The sequence below is a fragment of the Dasypus novemcinctus genome, chromosome 21 (genome assembly GCF_030445035.2).
Source record: "Dasypus novemcinctus isolate mDasNov1 chromosome 21, mDasNov1.1.hap2, whole genome shotgun sequence".
In the NCBI taxonomy this organism is placed as follows: domain Eukaryota; kingdom Metazoa; phylum Chordata; class Mammalia; order Cingulata; family Dasypodidae; genus Dasypus; species Dasypus novemcinctus.
Window position 1 is genome coordinate 42,288,863 of NC_080693.1, and position 17,495 is coordinate 42,306,357.

Below are 17,495 nucleotides of genomic sequence, written 5' to 3' on the forward strand. Positions count from 1 at the left end.
AGATTCCTAGAACTTTAGTGAACTGGAAAGATAATTTAGTCCAGTTCCTACCTCGCCTCCCTTTTTTTAATAGGTGAGAAAACTGAAGCCCAAAGAGGGGAAAAAACTTAACAAAGGTTGTTGAATAGACAGAAAACTAGAATTCAAACTCAGATTTCCTGATCCCTGTTCAGTAACTTTTCTACTCCCTTGATCATAACCAGTGTCATAATTATAATTTATAGCTGGTTTGTTTACTTAGCTGGTTCAGACAAAGTTGATTTTATGGAGTTTTAAAGTATTGTATTTAATCTCTGGTTTAAAAAGAGGAATGGAAGGAAGTATTTAGTGGCAGGGAAAATGGGTTAGGTCTTTAAGTAAACATTTTTATTACTTCATAGTTCACTTAATGGTTGACCTGAAGCTTAATATTGGAGGGCTACTTACACTTAGAGAACAGAGGACCAATTATGCTGAACCTTCTGCAAAGCACTATATAATCCCACCCAAGCAAGAACTGGCCTTTCCAAAATGCCATGGCACCCCTGTTGAGAAACAATGGGTTAAATCTAACTCTTTAAAGTCATACAGCACCTTGAGAAATTTGTTCAATTTAAGACAATGTGAAACATAATATCCGCTCCTTGGATTATGAAACTGTGAGTTTGGCAAAGGTAAAATAATGTCATTAAAGGAAACTCAGCTGATGGTATTACAGGTAGTTTGTAGTTACCACGTTATTCCCAAAGTTGATGGCTCTTGTGCAAAGACTGTGTGGTCAGTACTGTGAGCATCTAGGAATTTTTTAGTATGCCTTGCTCTTGCAAAACTCATGTCCATACCTCAAGGAGGAGCCATGGATTGAAGTGTGAATTAGCATCTGGGGAAGGAGACAGTGCCTTTTCCCATTTATTTCTTAGGCAGCTAATATTCCAAAGGCTCTCTCTTGATCCATTCTTTAAGTCACTTTTGGGTGTATTGTCCTTGGAGGTAATTTAAATTGAGTCAAATTGAGGAATTCATGCTGTGTGACCAGAGACAATTCATGTTACCTCCTTGGACTTCATTTTCCTTATCTATGAAAATGAGAATATAGGTTTAGATATCTCCTTTTCACTCCTTGAATCCAAAGTTAAATAGAGATTGGTTGAGTTTAGGATCAGCTCCTAGAATGAATAGCCTAAACCTTCAAAGATTGATATACATCAAGGGCACAATTACATTCCTAAGAGAGTTACATTCCTAACTGTAGGTCATCTGAAACTAAGTGATTGCCGTAATATAAGATGAAAGTGGGCAAGTCTAGTGATTGGTCTTTAGTTGCTAAAGTCAGTAGATGTGATGGATGATGGATAGCAAAAATAGAACATAGATTTTTTTCCAGGAATGGAGATGACTTGCATCATGTGGTTAGGGCCTTTCTAGAGTACCAATGAAAGATTGGATGAATCACTTTCTAAGTTTTATGATCCAAACATTTGAAAATAAGGCCCTAAGAATGCAGTTAAAACTTGGTGGAAAGATATAGGCCTCACTGTAGACAACTGTGTTTCTGCTTTTTTATTTTTAGGTTAGATCCATGAGGTGTTAATATATTTGTGAACCTCATTATTAGCATTTTAAAAATTTAGAAGATAGACTGTTAAGGATAACTGACTCTGTTAAGGATAATTATAAAAACTAGTATGCAGTTTGGTGACATATAATAGAGCCATCTAACTGTGTGAATATTGGCAGTTCTTTGTACATTGCCACTTGAGGTCAGAGTGTTCTGCATACTTAAAATGCAGTCAAGATCACCCCACTTCAGGATTGTAATCAGTTTGTCGACTAGTATGTTAAATTCCTGGTTGAAGTCCAATTGGAAACAGTTTAATCCCACATTTGCATCTTTTACCTCTAGGGTAGTGTGGTTTTTTAAAACATTTAATCCTATAATTTCATATTTGAAATTCCATTGGAATTTTCCTTTTTAAGTTCTTAAGATATATGCTCAAAATGGCTAATGAGTAATATTTTATGCTTAGTAAGTAAAGCAGTTTTGCTATTATTGATGAATTCCAAAAAGAAATATTAGATTATGTTTGTAAACTGGTCTGTACCTGGGCATGATTAAATTATTATTAGGGCTTTGATTGGGCCATATCAGTAGGGTGTTGAGTCCCTGCCCCTTGGTGGGTGGGGACTCACAGATAAAAGACATGGCAAAGGACAGAATTGAAGTTGTTTTTTTTTAAAGGATTTATTTATTTATTTATTTATTTCTCTCCCCTCCCCCCACGCCCCCAGTTGTCTGCTCTCTGTGTCCATTCACTGCGTATTCTTCTGTGACTGCTTCTATCCTTATCAGCGGCACTGGGAATCTATGTTTCTTTTTGTTGCGTCATCTTGTGTCAACTCTCCGTGTGTGCGGCGCCATTCTTGGGCAGGCTGCACTTTGTTTCGCGCTGGGCAGCTCTCCTTATGGGGTGCAATCCTTGCACGTGGGGCTCCCCTACATGGGGGACACCCCTGCGTGGCACGGCACTCCTTGTGCACATCAGCACTGCACATGGGCCAGCTCCACACGGGTCAAGGAGGACCAGGGTATGAACCGTGGACCTCCCATATGGTACGCGGACTCCCTATCCATTGGGCCAAGTCTGCATCACAGAATTGAAGTTTTTGCTGTTGGAGCCTTGAGCTAGAGCCCCAGGAAGTAAGCACACAGAGAAGCTTGGTTGTGAGAAAAGAGGAGCAAGCCCCAGGAAGAGAGGAACCCTGATCCTGGAGAGAAGCAAGCCCTGAGAAGAGAGAAACCCTGAGCCTGAAGAGAAGCAAGCCCCAGGAAGGGAGGAACCCAGGAAGACTTTGAACTCTGGCAGACTTTGGAAGCCATCTTGCTCCAACACATGGCAAAAGACTTTGGTAAGGGAAGTAACTCATGGTTTATGACCTGATAACTGTAAGCTCCTACCCCAAATAAATATACTTTATAAAAGCCAACCGATTTCTGGTATTTCGTATCAGCACCCTTTGGCTGACTAATACAGTAAGTACATTTGGTTAACAACTTTGAGAATAATCTGTAATTGCTATTTGTATATACATAAATCCTGCAAAAGATGTTTTCTAGCTGGAGTTCAAGACAGTAATTGCTGTTTTGGAAGGAGAGTGTGGCTGAGTTCACTCAAAAAGGGTTCTTTGAAGATTAGTTCTGTTACCATCTCCTTTTTGGTCTAGTAAGAAAAGTACTTTACCAATATCTTAGAAAAGCGAGAATTCAAATGTAAGATTGCCTATAAGGTGTTTGAGCTCTTCGGGAGAATCTAACTGGAGCATTTTGAAACTATTTTGTAATTAGAAATAACCTGTAAAATTACTCCCAGGATACCAGTCATGGAATATAGACAGGTGTACTAATACGTTTAGGATCAGCTCCTAGTTATTACGCTTGTAGACTTAAAAAAAATTTCTTTTTAAGTTTATTTAGAGTTGTGCAGACCTTTGTCCACAGGAGATAATGGTGTTAGGATGAGATTCTGAGAGAGTCTGGGAGTGGTCTTTCAGTTTCTACTCCCAGTAGGTAAAGAGGAAAGTTTAGGGGACAAGAATAGTGAGAGACAAGGTTGAACTATTGCTGCTACATCTTATCTCATTTTTTCACATCATCTTTAAGAACTAGTAGTCATTTTTTCTTAGTAATCATGGGAAAAAACAAACGGCAACATTTATCAAGGGCTTTATTATGTGCCAGGCACTCTGCTGTACTTTATGTGGAATACACAGTTAATCTTTACAATAACCATGAGGCAGATATTGTTGTACTAAAATCTACATTTTACAGGATTAGAAACTGAGACAGGTTAAATAATGTGCCAAAGGTCACACAGCTAGTCTTGGCCAAGCTGGTTATTGAATCCAGGTAGAGCTCATACTGTTAATCACTTCACTGAATTGGAAATCTGGGTATAATAGATATCCTGATGTTCTTTTTGATCAATTCTTTTCTAATAAATTTCAGCCTTATTTAAAAGGGGTAGAATTTAGCAAATGCATTTTAAAATAACACTTTATTAAAGAATTAATACAGAAAATTAAAAACTAAATACAGGAAGCATAAATAAATCCTCACATATCCACCACCTAAGGATTTTCCCAGCTAACACTGTAGTCTATGGTCTTTTGGATCCTTTTCTACACATATACATATATGCATTTCTTTTACTGAAATGACACCATACTGTACATACTGTTTTATAATCTTTTTTTGTCAACATTTCCACTTCTTTGTGTCAATAAATTTTCGTTTCATCTAACATACACACCATATTCCCATATTTCTCCAGTTGACCCCAGAATGCTGGTTCATCCAAATCAGTATTCATTCCAGGGCCATAATTGTGAATATGAGCCTTAAATTTCTTTAATCTGTTAGATACTCTATTTTCATGTGACAGCATCTTATAATAAGGAAGCTAGGGAAACGGACTTGGCCCAGTGGTTAGGGCGTCCGTCTACCATATGGGAGGTCCGCGGTTCAAACCCTGGGCCTCCCTGACCCGTGTGGAGCTGGCCCATGCGCAGTGCTGATGCGCGCAAGGAGTGCCGTGCCACGCAGGGGTGTCCCTCGCGTAGGGGAGCCCCACGCGCAAGGAGTGCGCCCATAAGGAGAGCCGCCCAGCGGAAAGAAAGTACAGCCTGCCCAGGAATGGCGCCGCCCACACTTCCCGTGCTGCTGACGACAACAGAAGCGGACAAAGAAACAAGACGCAGCAAATAGACACAGAGAACAGACAACTGGGGGAGGGGGGGATTAAATAAATAATAAATAAATCTTTTAAAAAAAGATAAGGAAGCTAGGAAATCATGAAAGTGTGTGCCTGTTAGAAATAGTTCAAAGATATAGAACTGGAAGGAAAAATAAAAGATTTACCCTTCTACACTTATAGCAATTGTTGCAGAATAATTTGACCTTGTACTAATAATTTTAGTGAATTCTATAATCATGATGGAATTGAACATTGTAAAGTACAGTACTATTGTATTAAAAACTTTGAAAAGCAGAGTTTTCTGGTTTTAGCTATGTATGTTAGAGTTTGACTTGGAAAGAAACAGATTCTCTTTTTTTTAGTCTTTCACTTTAAACTGTTAAGTTTAAATTATTAAACATTATTAATGGTGAGAAACTAGATGCTTTCCTTCTATGATTAGAAACAAGACAAGGATGCCTCCTCTCACCATTCCTGTTCAACATCATACTGGAAGTCATAGCTAATGGAATAAGAAAATAAAATAAAATAAGAGGTTTACAGATTAGGAAGATAGAATTATAATTCTTTGCAGATAACATGATCGTCTATGTAGAAAATTTCAAAGAATTGACCAAAAAAAAAAAAAATCCTGTAATGAATAAGCAATTATAGCAAAGTTGTAGACAAAAGGCGGTTGCTGGGAAGTGGATTTGACTCAATGGATAGAGCGTCCACCTACCACACAGGAGGTCCAGGGTTCAAACCCAGGGCCTCCTGACCCATGTGGTGAACTGGCCCATGCGCAGTGCTGATGCACGCAAGGAGTGCCATACCATGCAGGGATGGTGTGGGGGAGCCCCACGCACAAGGAGTGCACCCTGTGTGGAAAGCCACCCACACGAAAAAGGTGCGGCCTGCCCAGGAGTGGCACCACACACACATCGAGAGCTGACGCAGCAAGATGACGTAACAAAAAGAGACACAGATTCCTGGTGCTGCTAACAAGAATACAAGCGGACACACACAAAGAAAGAACATCCAGCAAATGGACACAGAGCAGACAACTTGTAGGGGGAGAGAAATGAAAAAAAAAAAGTCGGTTGCTTTCCTTTATACCAGGAAGAATTGAATGGAATTTGAACTTGAAAATGCAATACCTGTAGGTGGCAGGAAGAAGGTATATGAGTACTCTGTGCTTTCTGCATGATTTTTCTATAAACCTATAACTCCTCTAAAAAACAAAAAAATTTTAAACACCAAAAAAAAAATTCAAGAAAAGAAAAATATATTAAAATCTGAAGCTTTATATGAGGAAAACTACAAAACTCTGATGAAAGAAAGTAAAGAAGAGCTAAATAAATTAAGAGATATTCCATGTTCATGGATTGGAAGACTCAGTATTGTTAAGATGTCAGTTCTATAGATTCAGTGCAATCCCACTCAAAATTCCAGCATGATATATTATGGATATTGATAAACAGATTCTTAAGTTTCAATGGAAAGGCAAAAGACCCAGAATAAACACTTTGCCAGCTCCTGCAAAGTCTCTAGACTCCTCAGCCCTACTCTGCCTTGCTGTGGCCTTGGCTGGACTGTAAATTGTGGGGATCATTGTGCTACTGCTCGGCTGAGTGAATGCCCTGGTGTTCTATGCCCTGCCCCTTTAAAGGGTGACCCCTTCATTGGCAACAGCATTGTGGTGGGGCCAGATGGTATGGGAGGGGCTGTGGATGTCCTGTGTGGTACAGAGTACCAGCCAGATGGCAGTGCAACGTGTATGACTCGCTGGTGCTGCCCCAGGAACTGCAGGCTACCCATGCCTTCTGCATCATTGTCTTCCTGCAGTCGTTGCTTAGCCTGCTGGTCTACCTTGTCAGGACCAATGCACCACCTTCATGGAAAACAAGGACTACAAGGCCCATCTGGTGCTCACCCCTGGATCATCTTCTTGGGGGTCCTTACCCTTATCCCAGTCTGCTGAACAGCCCACACATCATCTACAACTTCAACAACCTCCTTGTGGCCAAAGCTCAAAGGCAGGAGCTGGGCCTTTGGGTGGCATGCTGCTATGCTGCATATTCCCCTCTGGGGGATTTCAGAACTCCAGACATTACATGGTCTGCTACTTGGCATCTGCCCTGCATGGCACCTCTTGGGGCCCACCAAGAATTACGTCTGAGGAGGTTGGAGAAGTGGGGCTCCCTTGATAACAGAACCTTCCCCCTTGAACTGGAGTCATCCAAGCGATGGTGATACTTAACAGCTTTGGGATGGGGTTGTTGTTTTTTTTTTTTTAAAGAGTTGTAGATTTATTTATCCCCACCCCCGACCACCCCCATTGTCTGCTCTTTGTGTCCATTTGCTGTGTATTATTCTTTGTCTGCTTGTATTCTCATTGGGCAGCTCCGGGAACTGATCCTGGGATCTTTCAGAGTAGGAGAGAGGTGATCATTCTCTTGTGCCACCTCAGCTCCCTGATATGCTGCGTCTTTTTATCTCTCATCTGTGTCTCTTTTTGTTGCATCATCTTGCTGCACCAGCTCTCTGCATGGGCCAGCACTCCTGTGTGGGGTAGCACTTCTGCACGGAGCACACTCCCCACAGGCCAGCACTCCCTGTGGGCTAGCTCGCCTTCACCAGGGGGCCCTAGGCATCAAACCCTGGACCTCCTATATGGTAGATGGGAGCTCAATTGCTTGGGCCATATCTGCTTCCCAGGGATTGATTTTTATCTTTTGTATTTGCTTTTTTGGTGTTTTAATTTTCCTAGGGGCATTTTTTTTTAATGCATCGGATAACTGAGCCCAGAAGATGACTCATTCCTACCCTGGCTTCTGCTGCTGATATGTCTACCATTGGATAATGCAGCCAAAGAGGTGATGTTTTGGAGTTTCTGGATCTTCTTTCCCCTCCTCCTCTAAACCCTGGAAAATGGAGCCTTTGGATACATCCTCATTTTGTAGGCAAAAATCTGGAGCTGTAGACCCAGTGTGAAGGGCTACTTTCTTTAGCAGCAGATGCCTGTCCCCAAGAGAAGCTGCTGTTGCAGGAGGGACTTCTCTGGACTTACAGGGACACCCCACTCCCTGGCAAGCCTCTAGGACCCTCCCATGGCTTCTTGAACCTCAGCATCTAGAAGAGCAGCAGATATGTTACCAAAGAACCTCCACCTCAGCATTACCTGACCATCTTCTACATTCTGGTACCACACTCCCTCCTGGAGTCCTGGCTATACAGTAGATCTCTGACCCTTTCAGTATTTAACAGGAACAAAATTGGATGATTGACATGTCCCAACTACAAGACTTACTAAGGCTATAGAGACCAGGACAGTGTGGTATTAGAAAAATAATAGAGTAGATCAATGGAAAAGAATAGAGAGCCCAGAAGTAGACCCCATACAAATATAGTCAACTGATGTTTAATAAAGGAGAAAAGGCAATTCAGTGGAGAAAGGATGTGGGAAAAACTAGACATCCACATGCAACAAAATGAATTTAGACAGTGATCTTACACCTTCCACAAAAATTAATTCACAGTGGATTATAGACTTAAATATAAAATGAAAAATTTAAAACTTCTAGAAGATAATATAGGAGAAAATCTAGGTGATCTTGAGTTTGGAAATGAGTTTTTTTCCCCCCAAAATGTCAAATTAAAAAAACAAAACAGAAAAGGGAAGCTCAACAAGTTATGGAAGCGTTGCTCCTATAAAGTTCTGTCCAGTTACTTTTTATGTCATCTAATTCCAACTACTACCTCAATTGCTCTAGTTTAATTTGGACTCCACTAAAATTAAAAACCTCTCTGCAAAAGACACTGTTCAGATTATGATAAGACAAGCCACAGATTGGGGGAAAATATATGCAAAACACATATCTGATGAAACACTCATATCCAAAACATACAAAAAAAAAACCACAACAATCCAGAAAACAACATTAAAACTGAACAATAAGGAAACAAACAACTTAATTAAAAAGTGGACAAAAGGACTAAACAGACATTTCACCAAAAATATACAGATGGCAAGTAAGCATATGAAAAGATGCTCAGCACCATATGTCATTACGGAGCTGCAAATTAAAACAACAAGATAGTACTACATACCAATTAGAATGGCTAATACGCAAAACACCAAAATCATCAAATGCTGGTGAGGATGTGGAGCAACAGGAGCCCTCATTCATTGCTGGTAGTTATAATGAATAGGTCAGCCACTTTGGAAGACTGTTTGGCAATTTCTTACAACGCTAAACATAATCTTACTATACCATCCAGTAATCAGTCTTCTAGATATTTACTCAAATGAGCTAAGAAACTTATGTCCACCCCAAAACCAATATGAATGTTTATAGAAGCTTTTATTCATAATTTCCCAAAATTGGAATAACCAAGATGTCCTTCAGTAGGTTAATGGGTAAACTGTGATGCATCCATGTGATGGAATATTATTCAGTGATAAAAAGACATGAGCTATCAAGCTATGAAAAGATATGGAGGAACCTCAAATGCATGTTGCTAAGTGAAAGAAGCCAATCTGAAAAGGCAACATAATGTGATATGATTTCAACTATATTACATTCTAGAAAAGACAAACCTATAGAGACAGTAGAAAGATCAGTGGTTGCAAGTTATAAGGTTCAGGACAAGGGGAGAGATGAATAGGTGGAACATGGGATTTTTAGAGCAGTGACTTATTCTGTATAAGGTAATGGTAGATACATGAAATTATGCATGTGTCAAAATCCATACAACTGAAACCTGATATAAACTGGATATTAATATGTCAGTATTAGTTCATCAATCATAACAAATGTACCACGCTAATGCAGGATGTTAAAATAGACACTGTATGTGGGGGAACGGTGAGTGGGGATATATGGGAACTATCTGTACATTTTGTACAATTTTTCTGTAAGCTGAAAACTACTCTAAAATGTCTTTTTTAATGTTCTTTTAAAATTATTTTTTCAAAATTAATGCCTGATATAAAAATTTTCAAATAGTAAAAATATTTATGATTTTGAAAATTAAAAGATCTCAATATCTACCCACAAAAGCTAACTATTAAACATACCATGCTCCCTTTTTCCCTTCCAAACAAATAACTAGCTTTAAAACCATTAAAGTTGCATATGAATACAGAAAAATCTAAATGTAGAAAGAGTGCAAGGGATTCAAATACATGCTTTTCCTTTGGAAGTCTGTTGAAAGCCATTAAAAGTTTTTCTTTTCTGTTTTTAAAATAAAATCTTATTGAAGTATATCATTCATACATGAATATACATTAAAAAGTGTATAATAAAAGTTGTGGAGAGAAATAAATAAAAATTAAAAAAATAAATCTTTAAAAAATAAAAATAAAATATATATATAAGATAATAAAAAAGATAGAATATTATCATTAAAAAAAAAAGATCAATGGAATAGAATTGAAAGTCCAGTAATAAATTCTTACATTTTATGGTCAGTTGATTTTCAACCAGTGTTCCAAGACAATTCAAGGGGAAAAGAAGAGCCCTTTAACAATTGATACTGGCACACACTTGATCCACATTTTAAGAAATGAAGATGAATCTTTGCTTCATAACATACAAAAATTAACTTGAAATGGATCAAAGAGCTAAATGTAAAAGTTAAAAATGTAAGCTCTTAGAAGAAAACATAGAAATAAATATTTGTTAGATTAGGAAATGAGTTTCTTACGTATCACATAAAAAATGCAAATTATAAAAGAAAAGTTACATAAATTAGACTTCGTCAAAATTTAAAACTTTTGTACTGCAAATGATACCAAGAAAATGAAAAGACAACCCATCTAACGGGAGGAAATATTTGCAAATCAAATACCTGATAAGGGACTGGTATATATTCAGGTGTTGAAATATATAAAGAACTCTTGCAACTCAATAATGAAAAGACAAATAGCCCGATACACAAATGGCACATGAAAACATGCTCAGCATTGTAAGTTATTTAGGGAAATGCAAATCAAAACCATAATGAATTACCACTTCACACCTACTAATCTGGTTACAATTAAAAAAGACTACAGCAAGTATTGTTAAGGATGTCAAAAATATGGAACCCATAAACATTACTCATGGAGTGTAAAATGGTGCAGCCACTTTGGAAAAGTTTGGCAATTCCTAAAAATGTTAAACAGGGTTCCCATATGACCCAGTTAATTCCATTCCTAGTTATTTACCTAAGAGAAATGAAACTATATGTCCACACAAACACTTGGGTATGAATAGTCATAGCAATGTTATTCATAATAGTAGCGGGAAACGGACTTGGCCCAGTGGTTAGGGCGTCGGTCTACCACATGGGAGGTCCGCAGTTCAAACCCCGGGCCTCCATGACCCGTGTGGAGCTGGCCCATGCACAGTGCTGATGCGCGCAAGGAGTGCCGTGCCACGCAGGGGTGTCCACCGCGTAGGGGAGCCCCACGCGCAAGGAGTGCCCCCATAAGGAGAGCCGCCCAGCACGAAAGAAAGTGCAGCCTACCCAGGAATGGCGCCACCCACACTTCCCGTGCCGCTGACGACAACAGAAGCGGACAAAGAAACAATGCAGCAAATCGACACAGAGAACAGACAACCGGGGGAGGGGGGAAAATTAAATAAATAAATAAATCTTTAAAAAATAATAGTAAGTAGGTGGAAATAACCCAAATGTCGATCAACTCATAAATGGACAAACAAAATGTGATAACATTGGAGTATTATTTTGGCCATAAAGAGGAATGAAGTACAAATACATGACATATTGAAGCATTGAAAACATAATGTTAAGTGAAAGAAGCCATTCACAAAAGACCACCTATGGTATGATTCATTTTATATGAAATATCCAGAATAGGCAAATCTATAAAGGCAGACAGTAGATTAGTGGTTCTCTAGGACTAGGTAGCAATTGGGGGCATGGGAAATGACTGCTGTAGGAGGGGATTTCTTACTGGGATAATGAAAATGTTCTAAAATTGGTTGTGGTGATGTTTTACAACTATGTGAAAACCATTGAATTACGTAGTTTAAATGGGTGAAATGGGGAAGTGGATGTGGCTCAAGTGATAGAACTTTTGCCTACCATATGGGAGGACCTCAGTTCGATCTCCGGGGCCTCCTGTTAAAAAAGAAGAAGAGAAAGAGTGCCTGCGCAGCAAGCCAGTGCCTGTGCGAGTGCCCCTGTGGTGAGCCAGTGCCCATGTGAGTGCCCGTGTGGTAAGCCAGTGCCCGCCCGAGTGCCACATGGTGAGCCATTGCCCCACATGGAGGTCTCCAGGATTGAATCCTGGTGAATCCTAGAGGAGAGGAAATGAGAAGAGAAGACAACACAGACAGCAAAATCAGCAGGGCAGGAGGAAGGGAAGTGGGGGGGAGGGGGGAAATCAATCAATCAATCTTTTAAAAAAAGGGTGAAATGTATGGTATAGGAATTATAGTTCAATAAAGTTATTTTTTAAATGTAAATGAGTTTAGCTAGGTTACAGGATCCAAGATCAATATACAAAAACCAATTGTATTTCAATATACTAGTAATGAGCAATCTAAAAATTTAATAAGAAAACAATTTCATTCACAATAGCATAAAAATAAAATACTTAGGAATACATTTTTTAAAATATATTTTTTATTTATTTTTTAAAAATACTCAGACTACATAAAATACTACACAAAAAACCACAAGGGATTCCCACATGCCCCACTCTCCATACCTCCCACCTTTCCCCACACTAATGACTTCCTTCATTAGTGTGGTACATTGATTGCAATTGATGAACACATTTTGGAGCAGTGCCACACAACATGGATTATATAGTTCACATGGTAGTTCACACTTTCTCCCACTCCATTCTGCAGGCTATGGCAGGATATATAATGTCCTGTATCTGTCTTTGCAGTGTCATTCAGGACAATTCCAAGTCCTGAAAGCACCCCCATATTACACCTCTTTTTCCCTCTCCCTGCCTTCAGCAACTCCAGGGGCCACTGTCTCCACATCAATGATATAATTTCTTCCATTGCTAGCATTACAATAAGTCTATAGTAGAATACCAGTAAGTCCACTCTAGTCCATATTTTATTCCCCAATCCTGAGGATTCTGGGATGGTGATGCCCACTCCACCTCTTATTGAGAGTGGGCTTCAATCCCATGTGACTGATGGATGAGACTCTCTTGCTTGAAGTTGTAGACTCTCTCAGTTCCTTGATGTGATGGTTGTCCATCCTCATCTCCCTGTTAGCTGTCCTGGGTGAGTCCAATGAACTGGAGAGTAGGTGTTGAAACTCTGTTGAGGCTCAGGGCCCAGCTTGCACATGAACAGCCCAGAGATTCAAGTCTCTTGGACATATAACAACTCTAGCACCAACTATTAGTTCAAATAAAAGGGATATAAGAGGCATGTGTAGAGAAGTCACATCAAGTCCAACTCTGTCATATTTGGGAGCACAAACTCCAAAGTAGGGCCTGCTGGCAAGGCACCAAACTCTGGAGCTATCTGCCATGACTGTAGGACCTGAGTGTAGCCCTTCGGAGCCCCACAATTTGGGATAATATCTACTTTTGCTCTCTATGATTTCCTACTGAGATGCGCATAAGCATTACCTCTGTTGACCTCCCAACTCATTTTGAAGTCGCTTAGCCATATAAACTCATTTGTCTTTACCATTTCCCCCTCTCCCTCAAGGTCTTTTTCCAGTTGTATCACCAGCCAGTGCTTGGTAGTAATCCCTTGGTGCCAGGAAGGCTCATCCCGCTAGTCATGTTCCACAGTTGGGGGAATGTAAAGCATTTATATGCTGAGTTCGGCTTAGAGAATGGTCACATTTGAGCAACATGACGGGACTCTTAGGCGATGTACAACGCTAGGGTAAGTTGCAATTTCAAGAGCAAAGTCTCATAGGTATAGTCATCAATATCAATGGACCATCCTTCTTCATTAGTCATTGCCCCTGTATTTGGGGGATTATTGCTGTTCCATTAGAGAATGTGGCAGAGCTCCCCAGGATGGGAATTCAGTATTCTTTTGGTTGTTGTGTGAATCTCTACCCATTGTTGTAATGCCCCATGAACATTTGAAAATATTTATATACTTTATATGTGTGCCCAGGTGAACTTCCTCCCATGTGTCTCCCATCACTGATACCCCACACCAGTGATCCTCCCCTGCCATAGCTATAACCCTTCTGTGATCCAAAACTTCTTCAAAAATGAAGCCAAGAATATTGCCAAATTCAATTAATAGGAAAATGAGATAGTAATGATAGGCTTAAATATTAGAAATAAAATACATAATAATATAGAAAAACTAAAACTAAAATAAAGTAAAAAAAAATTGGAGTATTAAAAAAATGAAAAATATTTAATTTTTTTTTAACATTTTGCCTTTCATCACTGTAATAACTATTGTCCTGTATGTACAGTGGCATTTTCTTCCATTTTCTCCCCAGTGTCTTACTTTTTTTTCCCATTATGTCTTCAAAGAAGTTTTAGGTCACAGTAAAGTCACATACAGAATATAGGGGACTCCCATATACCCAACATCCACCCCCTATTCCCCCTTCCCTATTAATGACCTTTTTACATGTGGATAGTACATTTGTTACAACTGATGTACAATGTTGAAACATAGCTACTAACCATGGTTTACATTATGGTTTACATTTTAGACCATACACTTTAATAAGTTTTTGATGAAATTTAATGTGGCCTGTATCTATCATTGCGACATCATGCAGAACACTTCCATTGCCCCCCAACTTCCATTTATTATTTTCCTCCTTCCCCCTCCGTCAGGGCCCACAGTGACCACCAGGCTTCACTCCTTGAAGGACAAGATTCACACTTGCAATAATGCTGAGGGCTTGACACACTAATCTGTCCGCCCCTATTAGGAACCACCGATGCTCCCAAGAGACACCCTCCCCTCTGTTTGAGAACACATCAGGCCTCCCAGTATGGGAGTCCAACTCTTAGGAATAAATTTAACAAAAGAAGTGTATAACTTGTACATTGAAAATTGAAGAACATTGCTGAGCAATTGAAGAAGACATAAATAAATGGGAGAGACATTTCATGTTCATGAATTAGAAGACTCAATATTATCCAGATAGCATTTCTTTGTAAATTGATCTATAAATTCACCTACTCTCTATCAACTCCTAGCAGAATTTTTTTTTTTTTGTAGAGTTTGACAATCTGATCCTAAAATTTACTTGGAAACTCAAAAGGACCTGGAGTAGCCAAAACAATTTTGAAGTGGCAAGCAAAGTTGGAGAACTTACACTGCCCAATTTTGAAACCTTGATAAGCCATGTTTATTAAGACAGTGTGGCATTATTGCAAGGATAGGCATATAAATCAGTGGAACAGAATTTCAAGTCCACAAACAAACCTCTGTATATGTGGTCAGGTGATTTTCGGCAAATGTGTATCCTTGATCCCAGATTTCTTGTCTATAAAATCTCCAATATAAAAGTCTCCCACCATGTGTGCTGCAGTATAACTCAGACTGCATTGCAACTAAGGCAGCTAAATGCATCATTGTTGGATAAACTGCCACGTCAATTTTGGTGCTTGGCACGTTACAAAGCTGTGATCAGTGTGGGCTTCTAGTTGGATTTTGTGCCAGGTATGTGCTTACCTTGGACACTCAATTCATGGTAGATTAAAATGAGGATGCTTTCAATTTGGGGGGTGAATGGTACTCTTTCTTTCTTGCATTCTGATTTTACAGAAGGATTGTGAGCAGCATCCATAAAAGAGTAGAAACTCTAGCTTTATTTTTGGATTGGCATACTGTATTAGTAGTTTGGTTGTCTTAGGAAGATTCCTTTGGTGAAAGGAAGCACAAACTTGATTACTGAGTCTTTTTTTTCAATGGCACGGGAATCTGTGTTTCTTTTTGTTGCATCATCTTGCTGTGTCAGCTCTCCATGTATGTGGCACCATTCCTGGGCAGGCTGCACTTTCTTTCGCGCTGGGCGGCTCTCCTTACGGGGCGCACTCCTTGCGCATGAGGCTCCCCTACGCGGGGGACACCCCTGCATGGCACAGCACTCCTTGTGCGCATCAGCACTGCGCATGGGCCAGCTGCACACAGGTCAAGGAGGCCCAGGGTTTGAACCACGGACCTCCCATGTGGTAGACGGATGCCCTAACCACTGGGCCAAGTCCACCGCCCTTTTTTTTTTAAAGAATTATTTTTATTTATTTCTCTCCCCTTGCCCCCACCCCAGTTGTCTGTTCTCTGTGTCTATTTGCTGTGTGTTCTTCTGTGTCTGCTTCTATTCTTGTCAGCGGCACCGGGAATCTGTGTCTCTTTTTATTGTGTCATCTTGCTGCTTCAGCTCTTTGTGTGTGCAGCGCCACTCCTGGGCAGGCTGCACTTTTTTTGCTCTGGGAGGCTGTCCTTACGGAGTGCACTCCTTGCGCGTGGGACTCCCCTACACTGGGGATACCCCTGTGTGGCACAGCATTCCTCGCGTGCATCAGCGCTGCACATAGGCCAGTTCCACACGGGTCAAGGAGGCCCTGGATTTGAACCGTGGACCCCACATGTGGTAGGCGGACACTCTAACCATTGAGCTATGTCCGCTTCCCTACTGAGTCTTTATTACATTTTTCTAATACAGTTGAGTGCAAAATGGCCCATTTTATTCTATAGTCAATGCTTTATTTGCTTTATGAATGTCAAATTTACATACCAAAGGCATTGAATGATTCTTTTTAAGAAACTGCCTGCATCTGGAGGTACTCGGGTGTATAAAATTTTTTGCTGCTCCTGAGTTTGTGGTCTCTGTAACTGTCCTGAACAGGAACTTCATTGCTTTGTTTTTGAGACTGGTTATTCTAAAGAGATATAAAGATAGGAGAACTCTTCTGTGTCAGCTTGGTTCTTTGAAGGAAAAAGTAAATTTGACTTTTGGGGCATTATGTCTTATGTAGAAAGGATGATGTAAAGTGCAGATGGAGAACAACCCAGAATTTCCTTTTTTTTTTTTTTTTTTTATCATGGCTGGTGGTCATGTTCAGTGGCCTGATGAGTCTTTTCAAGTTGAGTTACCTGAATGTCCTAAGATAGAGGTTTGTTTTAATCATTTATCTTCTATCTCTGCTCTAGGTATTTGTATATTTCTGTTTTGGAGAGTTTTTCTGGAAGGTAAATGTGTTCTCTGAATTGTTGCCATCAGATAATTAAATATTTCTATACAGCATTTCAGTGGGAAATAATTTTTCTACTGTGTATGATTCAGGTTAGATAGAACTGGTGAATTATACTGGTTCTGAGACTTGTCTCAGGAAATTGTGATTCAGTAGATTCTAAGCTGCCATTGTTTTTCCTCCCATTAGAAGGGGGGAATATCATGAGCTTCTCCTTAATTAAAAGCAGAAGCATGAGGATATTATTGTATGGCATTCAACTTTTTTTGCTTCTCTCTTAAGAGATCACTGAAGTCTTGTTGTGTTTATTTCTTTAAGGGATCTGTCAGTATGTGCCAAATTTGCTTTTATAGCAATATATGTGCCTCAGTAGTCTTTCTGGGCAGGCTCTTTCTTCCCTGTTTATACTGGGTTAGGCCTCTTTCTCTAAAATATTTGTCTGCGCCCTTTTCCACTCAGGGATTTTATCCACATCCTTTTTTTCCTGTTGGTACCACCTCCATTCTTATTTTCAAGTTTTAGTGAGTAAAAGCTTAGATTTTGTTGTTTAAAAGATTTTTGTATGTGTGTGTCTGTACATCACTGCTTTGATCTGAAAATTAAATTTGTGG

The 17,495-nt window shown here is 39.6% G+C and overlaps 1 protein-coding gene and 1 pseudogene across 4 annotated transcripts in view; both read left to right on the forward strand.

Moving 5' to 3' along the window:
* ACACA (acetyl-CoA carboxylase alpha) overlaps positions 1–17,495 on the forward strand; it is a 413,948-nt gene that overhangs the window by 148,658 nt on the left and 247,795 nt on the right. The gene's annotated exons all lie outside the window — the stretch shown is intronic.
* LOC139437212 (claudin-6-like) lies at positions 6,176–12,070 on the forward strand (annotated as a pseudogene).